Raw genomic sequence first — 10966 nt, 5'->3', positions numbered from 1 at the left:
GACTTCGTAGGAAGTCTATATATATGTAGACTTCTTTTATTACGTGTTGACTTTCGAAGGATAAAAACGTAAAATATAAGGGTTAAATAGTACTTTCACTATCCCTTTAGGTTAGGCTTTACATTTGACTGAAAGTGGGGTACACTTTTAGGTTTGACTTGAATATTTAGGTTGTTTTTAGCAAATGTCCCTTAAAGTAGTGGAAGATGAGAACCATGTAATGAAAAACCTGCAAAAAATAAAAATAAACCAGTGAGAAAGACATGAGATAAAAATGATAAATTGATATAAAATTTAGTGTTTTTAAGTTCAAATAGATTAGATAGAGCTTGGAGAGTTTTAGAATGAGAAACATTACATTTTTGTTTTAGTCATTTGAGAGGAAGAGAGAGAAAACTAATTCTTGGGTTCACTCCCTAGGATGAACCTCTAGGTTCACTAATCAATAGGATTGTGTTATTTCATATTCGATATCTTTTAAAAAAAGAAACAAAATATTGTCAAATTATATTATCTTTTTAAAATTAAAAGGTAAAAAATAAATAAATAAAAAATAGTAGTAATTACAAAAAAAAATATTTTTAACGTCGTTAGCAAAACATTAAACCCTAAATCCTAATCTCTAAACCCTAAATCCTATACTGTAGGATAAATCTTAAACTTTAGGATAAATCTTAAACTCTAAATCAAAATCACTTAACACTAAAACACTCAAGGGTTTAGGGTTTAGGATTTAGGGTTTAGAGTTTTAGGGTTTAGTGTTTTTATTTAGAGTTTAGGATTTATCCAAGTGTTTAGGGTTTACCCAAGGGTTTAGAGTTTACCCAAGGGTTTAGGGTTTATCCAAGGGTTTAGGTTTACCCAAGGGTTTAGGGTTTAGGGATTATGATTTAGGGTTTAGGGTTTAGTGTTTTACTGACGACGTTAAAAATATTTTTTTAATTTTTTTTTCTGTAACTGTTATTATTATTATTATTTTTTTTAAAACATAATATAACTTGATAATATTTTGTTTCCTTTTTTAAAAGATATCGAATTTGAAATAATGAAATCTTATTGGCTGGTGTATCTAGAGGTTCACCCTAGGGGGTGAACCCAAGAATAAGTCGAGAGAGAATGTGTAAATTTTTTTTATATATGGAGACAAAAATTTCATAAAGTTAAATATTTTCGATTCAAAAAACTTTCAAGTAAGTCTTTTAATAGAAGATCTCCTAAAGATTTACTTGAAAGTCTTCTAAACCCTAAATTTACTATTTGTCCAGACTTCGAGTGCATTTATTTGTTAGAAGACTTAAGTCACCTAAATCCTAAACTCAAAATAGCTAACTAATTAGAAACCAACACTTCATCAAACTTAAGATCAGAAGTTTTGTTTATTGGCGATATAAAATCTCTTTTTATGTTCGTTGGTCAAAAAGATTCATGTCATAAAATATTTTTAACCTAAAATTAAGAGGGCATATCTAAAGTAAGAGAGTTTTCTTATATTGCATTATATTTTTGTGCATATTCATGTTAATTTGTAAAACTATTATACAAGAATTTTTATTATTTGAACTAGAAAAATATAAACCGTTTGTATTCATGTTTTTTTTATACAACTTATATACATATAATTTATTTTGCTTAAAATATTATTGGTTTTATTTGATATGTCACAATCCTTTGAGACTGGAAAATATAGTTTGTTTCATGATATATATCATATAAAGGGGATATAATCGTTTCAGTTAAAATATGTTCCCACAAAATCGAGACTGATTCTCCAATTTCATTCAAAAAGAAAGTCCATATAAAATCTCAGTCAATCCCTTAAATTAAGCACCTTGACTTTGTAATAAGGAATCATCATAAAATTAATTAATAATATACAATTAATATTTTTTCTTCTTTCCTTAAATAAAAGCTACGAAATTGTCTAATATGATTATATTATATATATATATATATTATAATTAATAATTTTAATAATAAAGATTTAATAACAATTTGTGAATCTTCCATCCTTTATCTTTAAAATTAAATTATTAACATAAAATAAGCAATCTTATTAACCAAATAATAAAAATTCAGATTTTTGAATATCTTATGATTTAAATTTTTTAAAATGACGATAAATTACTAAAACTATTAAAAGACCCACATTAAAAATTTTTGATCAAAGGTTTAAAATTTTATTATAAAAAAATATAAAATGGTTGTAAAACCATATGAGTAAAAAATTCATTTAACAGATATTCAAAATAATATATATATATATATATAACCACATAAGATACACAAATATTTTAATTTCAAAATTTTCATTGAACAATTCTTGAGAACTTAGAATTTTAATTTTGAAATTTTCAGTTAATATTCAAGAACAGTTATAAATTATAAAACTATTAAAATGCCACATTAAAAAAAAACTGTTATCACGAGTTTACAATGTTTGTTGTAAGAGATACATATAATCATAGAACCATATGATAAATATCTCATTTAATAGATATTCATAGTAAAATATATTATATATATATGTTAAGATCATTTAAGTTTATATTTTTTTTTACAACAATAATAACTAAGTTTATATATGTCCATAAAAATATATTTAATTATTTAGATTTATTTACCATAAAATTATTATAAATAAACAAGGGGAGAATTTCATGTTTACAACTTTCATGGTACCATTGTTCATATTTACTACCACTAAATGAACATTTTCAAAAATACATTCTTCATTAAGTGACAAAAGACTTTTATACCCTTGTTTTCTATATATATAATAAATAATTATTTAAAAAATAAAAAAATGTTTCCGAAATATAATTTTTCAAATCCAAACTTTTTAATAAATTTTTTGTTTTGAATTTTTTTTCCGAATTGTTTTTTTTTTCAAAATTTCTTTTTGAAAATCGAAAATTATATTTGAAACTATTTTTTAATTTTGTTTATATATTTTTAAATATTTGTTTATATATTTATTAGAATCCTAAATTTTATATTCCAAAAATTCTACCACAATCCTCAACTCTAAACCCTAAGTTTATATTAGTTAACTCTAGTGGTATAAATATCTTTTACCCTTCATTAAAACTAAGGGTAAAAGTGGTTAATGTAAATATAAAAAGTGGTACTATGAATGTGGTATTTGTGGTAATTTTCCATAAACAAAAGTGATTGCTTTAACATGTTTGCGCCAATTTAATTATATATGTATTAGTTAATTATTTTTTAATTATTTAATCTATATTTATTATTTTGTTAGTTTTATAATATGTAAAAACGTAAAATTAATAATTGTACGTAAAATTAATTTTTATATAAATTTTCATTTCGTGCAAGACGAATATCTTAAACTAGTAATAATTATAAAAGAATTAAGAGATGTTAATTACTTCGTGTTTATACATCTCATATATGACTTCGGTAAATTAAAAAAACACATATATCAAACCAAGTAAACCTTACCATTAAACTATGGATCTATAAAACGATATTCAATGAATATATTAAACATGCTAGGTGTTTTAATGTACTATGTCCAGAAACAATATTTTAATTTAAATTAAATTTAAAATTAACTTTTAAAGCTTGATTAATCTTATCTTTACAGTGAACAATATATTCAAATATAATTTTAAATATTTTAAATTTATACAAAAATGTCGGTATTACTATCGTCTTTGTTTTCTGTTTTAAAATTTTATTTAACTGCAATATTTTATTTTTAAAAGTATATGGTAATGGCCCTTTTAAAAGTAATATCTTCTTTGAAAATATTTTTGTCAAGATAGATTAACTTTTGGAAATGTAAAGCAAATATAATTCTGCAGAAAAGTTTATTTTTAAAATTCAAAACATTATAAATGCTAAAATATCGAGTATATATAACAATTTAATTATAAGATATAAATTTATGAATTAAAAACTTTCTTATAATTTTACTATATTTGGATAAAGTTTCTTTATAAACATTAAAAACATATAAAATACCACAAATAATAAATAAATTTAGTCGCTTTTATTAACTTTTTAAAAGTGTAAGTTTAATATTAATTTTATCGCAGATATAAATTATTTGATCTATATATTTTAATTATGGTAATAATTATATATTTAATATTTTAATTATGGTAATAACTATATACATAATATTTTTTATATTTGAATTTCTTTAATTAAATTTTGTGTAATAAATATGTTAAGTCATGTCATAATTAGGTAGAATCCATGTCATCATTTAAGTAAACTATGACATTTTTTTTTGCTAAAATGATTGTGGTGATGACATGTAAGCAAATCACTTGGTAAATAATGCGTATGAGATAGATGAAAATAACTAAGTCAAATAATAAAAATATTAAATTGATATATCGATTTTTTTTTGGTCGGCTTTCATCAGGTTCAAAGGCCAAATTAATACAAGCCAGATCAAACCCATTAATAATACAATAAGAACATTAAGCCCAAAGACGCCCATCTAGCAGAATGAGATAATGATCTAAATTCGTCTTTACCTTGTTGAGATGAAGCAATAAAGATTAAGAGATGAAGAACCAGAAGTTGTGGAGATAAGAAGAGGAAAAGCATTTGAATCAATCCGTACAAGTTGTCCTAGAAGTGGCTTGGAAGGCAAGTAAAGGAGTGGGCGGATTCAAATACATTGCCATCAGTCTCCATAAGGTCTGGAGGAGTTTAAACAGGTGGGAGCAAGTGGATGGAGCTGTTGGAGCTTAAGGACAACACAAAGTTACATGTTAAGTTAAGGATGGAAGAGAAAAAGAGATGTCACCTTCATAGTACATCCGAGAGTGACTTGTTTCTGATCTTGTCTACAACTGTTTATTAGTTCTTTTTGTCTCATTTCCTATCCTTTTATCTATTTATGTAACATGTCCAAGATCTAAATCAGTAAGGGAATAAGAGATTCCTCCTTCTTACTCTCTCGATGTGTAACATTCTCTCTCTTTCTAATTATTATTCTTATGTTTCTCACTTAATCTCCTTAATCTCTTCACATAATCATCTCATAAATCACTAAAACTCACATGGTATCAGAGCTCTAAGCTCTTGAAACCTATTACTTCCGCAAATCTTTCACTCTGATTATTTGTTTTTCACAAATCTTTTCTGTTTTTTCTCATTGTTCTTGAACTGTTCTTGAGCTGTTCTTGATGGATTCAGAGGAAAATTCAAAAATGGTTGTGATTCTGGTTACTCTTAAGGGAGCTAACTATCTGTTGTGGGCAAGACTTGCTAAAACAGCTCTTGGAGGCAGATGCTTCTGGGATATAGTTGAAGAAGGCAAGAACCCAAAGAAAGCCACCCTAGGAGAGGATGGTAGAGAAGTTGTGGTAAGTGAGGCTGGCGACAAGAAGAAGAATCAAGAGGATCTCATGGTACTGTCCATTCTTCAGTCCAGCCTTGATGCTTCACTCTAGGAAGCTTATGGCTACTGTGAAACTTCCAAAGACCTAGGGGATACATTCAAGAAGGTGTATGGAAACCAGTCTAACATCAGTAGGGTGTTTGAAGTCAAGAGGGCTATCAATACTCTCAGTCAAGAGGACAATGACTTTGATAAACACTTTGGGAAGTCTAGATCTCTGTGGGCTGAGCTAGAGATGTTGAGGCCAGGAACTATTGATCCGGATGTGTTGAATGAAAGGAGAGAACAAGACAAGGTGTTTGCACTGCTCTCTACTCTCAACCCTGGGTACAATGATCTAATCAAACACATCCTAAGAGACAAGGAACTCCCATCCCTTGAAGAAGTTTGTGCTCGTATTCAGAAAGAACAAGGATCAGTGGGGATCTTTGGAGGCAAGCGAGACTTGGTGCTAGCAAACCAAGCTGAAGGAGTTGCAAATAAAGGCACCATACAAGACTGAAGACAAGAAGGTGTGGATCTGCGACCATTGCAAGAAGAAATGTCATGGAAAGGACAAGTGCTGGATCCTCCATCCTCACCTCAAGCCACAGAAGTTCAGAACCAACTACAATGAGGCAAGAGCCAACTTTTCTGGTGACATGGGTGAGCCATCTACTTCAGCAACCATGCGCTCTGCTCCAGAAGGTGGTGAAGGCAAAGCCCTAGCTTCCAGTAGCAACCTTACCTTGAGGAACAAACAAGATGAAGTCATCAGACAGCCATCTACTCCAGCAAGCATGCGCCAAGCTCCAGCAGGTGGTGAAGGCAAAGCAATGGCGTCTAGTGGCAACCTGACCTTGAGGAACAATCAAGATGAAGTCATCAGACGCTCTGACATTGAGGCTCTTATCAAACTCCTCAAGGATAACTCTGGTAACACACTTGGTACCTCTTTGCATGCCTCTACTTGTGGTATCTTGCTGAATGCTTTAACTGAACCTAAAATTACAAAACCTTTAGTTATAGATTCAAGGGCAAGTCACCACATGATTAGTTATCTTAGCTTAATTAAAAACATTGTTCCTGCCTTAGGAAATGTTATGATAGCTAATGGAGAAAAAGTACCAATTAAAGGAGTAGGTGATCTTAGGCTATTTGATAAAGATTCTAAAGCTTTCTATATGCCTAGCTTTACCTCAAACCTGTTATCAGTGAAAAGAGCTACTAATGACTTGAATTGTAGTGTTACCTTCACTCCTAATGATGTCTACTTTCAGGATATTGAAACTAGTAAGTTGCTTGGCAAAGGTGTAACCAAGGGATACTTGTACGTACTTGAAGACACTAAGCTATCAACCGATTTATCTTATGCTCTAAATTCCATTTCTACTTTACCTAAAGATGTATTATGGCATGCTAGATTAGGACATCCCCATTCTCGTGCTTTGAACATCATGCTTCCTAGTATTTCCCTTAAAAGTGATTGTGAGGCTTGTATCCTAGGCAAACATTGCAAGAGTGTGTTCTCTAGATCAAGTACTATTTAGGAAAATTGCTTTGACCTAATCCACTCTGATGTATGGACTGCTCCATGCATATCTAGAGAACATCATAAGTATTTTGTGACCTTTATAGATGAGAAATCAAAGTATACATGGATCACATTATTACAATCTAAAGATAGTGTCTTAGAAGCTTTCATAAACTTTCAAACCTATGTATCTAATCACTTTAATGCCAAGATTAAGATTTTGAGATCAGATAATGGAGGAGAATACACAAGCAATGCTTTCAAACAACACTTAGCCAAACATGAGATGATCCACCAAACTAGCTGCCCATATACTCCACAACAAAATGGTGTAGCTGAAAGGAAGAATAGACATCTCATGGAGGTGGCAAGGAGCATGATGTTTCATACTAGTGTGCCCAAGCGAATTTGGGGAGATGCAGTCTTAACAGCTTGCTATCTAATCAATAGGATCCCCACCAAAGTCCTTCAAGATCAATCCCCTTATGAGGTACTTAACAAAAACAAATCATATATAGAACATATGCGTGTGTTTGGGTGTCTTTGCTTTGTTTTGATATCAGGAGAACAAAGAGATAAGCTGTCAGCCAAGAGCACAAAGGCAATATTTATTGGGTACTCTTCTCACCAGAAGGGCTATAAGTGTTATGTACCAGAGACTAGGAGGGTCTTAATCTAAAGGAATGTGAAGTTTGTAGAATCCAAAGGCTACTATGATGGAAAGAGTTGGGAAGAGTTAGAGAATTTGTCCCAATCAGCCTCGGATAGAGCTAACAATCTAAGAGAGGGACAATCAAGCTGAACAGAATCAGGAGGATTCAGCAAGTCATGATCAAGCTGAGCATCATACACAAGAGGAGCAGGATCATCACACTACTCAAGAGGAGCCAGGGGTGATTGCAAGCCAGCCTCAGCCTAATAATGATCAAGTAACAACTGAGGACAGTAGTTCACAGCCGGCCCTAAGAAGGAGTACTAGGATTAGAAAGCCTTTTGATTTAAATTGGAAGAACAACAGGGTCTACATCAACTCTCAAGCTGTGGCCCATCCTATACAAGCAGTGTGCTCCCTAGCTCATTATCCCCAAGAACATGTGGTGTTTATTGGAGAACTGGATCAGGAATACATTCCAAGGTCTTATGAAGAAGCTATGGAGCATGAGGAATGGAAAGAATCAGTGGGCAGTGAGACTAATGTCATGATCATCAATGATACATTGTATGAAGCTGAACTACCTAAAGGCAAGAGAGCTGTGACAAGCCGCTGGATCTTCACCATCAAATACAATGCTGATGGGACAGTAGAAAGGCGCAAGACAATACTAGCAGCAAGGGGCTTCACTCAAACATATGGGGATGATTACCTAGATACCTTTGCACCAGTTGCCACGCTCCACACCATAAAGATAATTCTATCTTTGGCAATCAACCTAGGGTGGGATCTATGGCAAATGGATGTGAAGAATACTTTCCTACAAGGAGAACTGGAAGATGAAGTCTATATGAGGCCACCTCCTGGCCTAGAACATCTAGTAAAGCCTGGAAATGTTCTTAGACTCAAGAAAGCTATTTATGGGTTAAAGCAATCACCTAGGACATGATATCACAAGCTTAGCACCACACTCAATGGGAGAGGCTTTGTAAAGTCTGAAGCAGATCATACTCTCTTCACTCTCACCAGCAAACAAGGAATTGTTGTGATTCTAGTTTATGTGGATGATATCATCATCACATGGAGTGACAAGGAAGCTATTCTCTTAACTAAAGCTTTTCTTAGATCATCTTTTGATATCAAAGATTTGGGAGAATTAAAGTACTTTCTAGGAATTGAGATATGCCAATCTAAGGAGGGGTTATTTCTATACCAAAGAATATACACACTTGATCTTTTGAATGAGGCAGGTGATCTAGGAGGAAGAGCAGCCAAGACTCCACTAGAAGATGGGTATAATCTATTTGTTAGGGATTTACACTCTCATGTATGTCGTGATAGTGATATGTTTGATCTTGTAAAAAGTCTTATAATTAATACTAATTAGATATATCTATTGGATTTGATCGGTGAATTGACAGATTGATATTAATAGAGTAATGTAAAGTAAAAAATCGAAAAGCCAGGCAGAGAAAATATAAATAATTGTGTTATCATAGATTCATATCCGCATTATCGTATCTAATGAAGAAGAAAAATATAGAATGTGAAACTAAAATTGTAGTGAAAAACATGGCACGTGCGTGCACAACTGTAACCACTCTTCCTTTCACCATTGAATAGAATATATATTTCTATCTTCGTGGTTCTGTCTTGTGACTTTCTTCTTTCTCTCCTTGGCCTTTCAATATATTTCCTAGAACTAAAACTTTAGATGTCTCGATTGATTTTTTTCTTTCCAGATCTTTCTAGATTTCTCAACTGATCTATTCTCTCCTTAGCCTTTTTAACGATTCTCTTCTCTCAATTTCCCTTCAGACATCACCATTCTCAGTTTTTGTACAGAGAATACATCAAGTTGGATCGATGACAAAGTTTCTTCGGCTGATCTCTGTTCCAAGCCTCTCAAAGTTGTATCCAGAGCCATGGCTTCCTCTCTTTTGTCGATCGCTGGATTGGAGTCTCTGTTCCTCTAAGAGTCAGACCCACATAAACCACGCCATTTCTTGTTTCAAGCCTCTCTGTCACGAGTGTGGATTTGTCGACATGAACTCTATTTCCTGTCATGTATCCACTTAATCAAGCCTAGGTTATTCCACCAGATTAAAATTTCTTATTATCTCCTCCAACACCCAATTATCCAAAGAAAATTCTAGGTGGGATGAACCTTAGTAGCTTCAAGGTTCTAGATATCTCCACCCCTAACAACAATCTGACTACAACGCCCTAGTTTCTAATCAGAAATCGGAATATGAGAGGATGCCATTGTTTTTTGTGTTTGAAATGGTGAGATAGAAAAGAGGAGGATGCGATGATGAGAAAGGTCAAACTCTACACGCTTATTTATAGTAGCTAGCCTAAAGATTGGGTGAAGGATAATTAGTTGAGACTTAATGAGACGTTTGGGTTGTGTGCTATAAATGAGAAGGTTAATAAGATGTGAATGTCCATCAGTACGTCACAATGGCTGTTTGGGAGAGGTGGAGGTATGTAGGATTAGGTACAAAGTCTATGATTGGTAGAGCATTAGCATTATGCTCTACGTTATCCAATCAACAATTGTTAAAAGAGCATTTAAAGAAACATTTACTAAATGCTAATGCTCTCTAGATGTTTTCTGGCTAATGCTCTCATATGAAGCTTTTAAAGCAGCATTTGCATTTATAATTTATAAAATTAAGGAAAATATATAATTAATTAATTTATTTTATTTAATAATATCATAAAATAATTTTTATATCCAGAAAATAAAATTTTGATCTCTAAAATTAATTTACAATAAAAATATTCTTTTTAAATAGTATTTTACATTTAAATATAATTTAGTTTATATAATTTAATTTATTTTAAATGTGAAAAAATATTTTTAAAAAAATATTTTAAAATAATATTTTTTCGATATAAACATAATTTTTAAATTATTAAATAAAATAAATTAATTTTATATCTTGGTAATTTTATATGTTAATATATTTTTATATATATTAGAAATATATTCATTAAAAATAAATATATTAATAATTATATACTAATTTTTATAATAATTTTAAATAGCATACTCATATTATTCTACCAATTATCCTATTAAACAATTTAGCAAAAGCATATAACTTCTTCAAGATACTGTTTGTATATCGTATTGCTACTGCTAATGCTAATACTGAATGCCAAATATGGTGAGAACTGGTACATATAAAATTAAGGCCAAAAAGAGGTGGAAGCCCAATCGTATATTACAAATTTCTTTCACAAATTTCTACACTCGTGAAAGACACCAAACGAAAAACAACATATTTATAAAATTTATTTTAAAATAATATTTTCTATATAAACATATTTTAAATTATTAAATAAAATATATTAATTATATATCTTTTTAATTTTACATGTTAATATATTTATATATATATATATATAT

This window comes from Brassica oleracea, chromosome C5, assembly GCF_000695525.1.
Source record: "Brassica oleracea var. oleracea cultivar TO1000 chromosome C5, BOL, whole genome shotgun sequence".
In the NCBI taxonomy this organism is placed as follows: Eukaryota; Viridiplantae; Streptophyta; class Magnoliopsida; order Brassicales; family Brassicaceae; genus Brassica; species Brassica oleracea.
The sequence above is the reverse complement of the archived record's forward strand: the minus strand, read 5'-3'. Positions refer to the sequence as shown.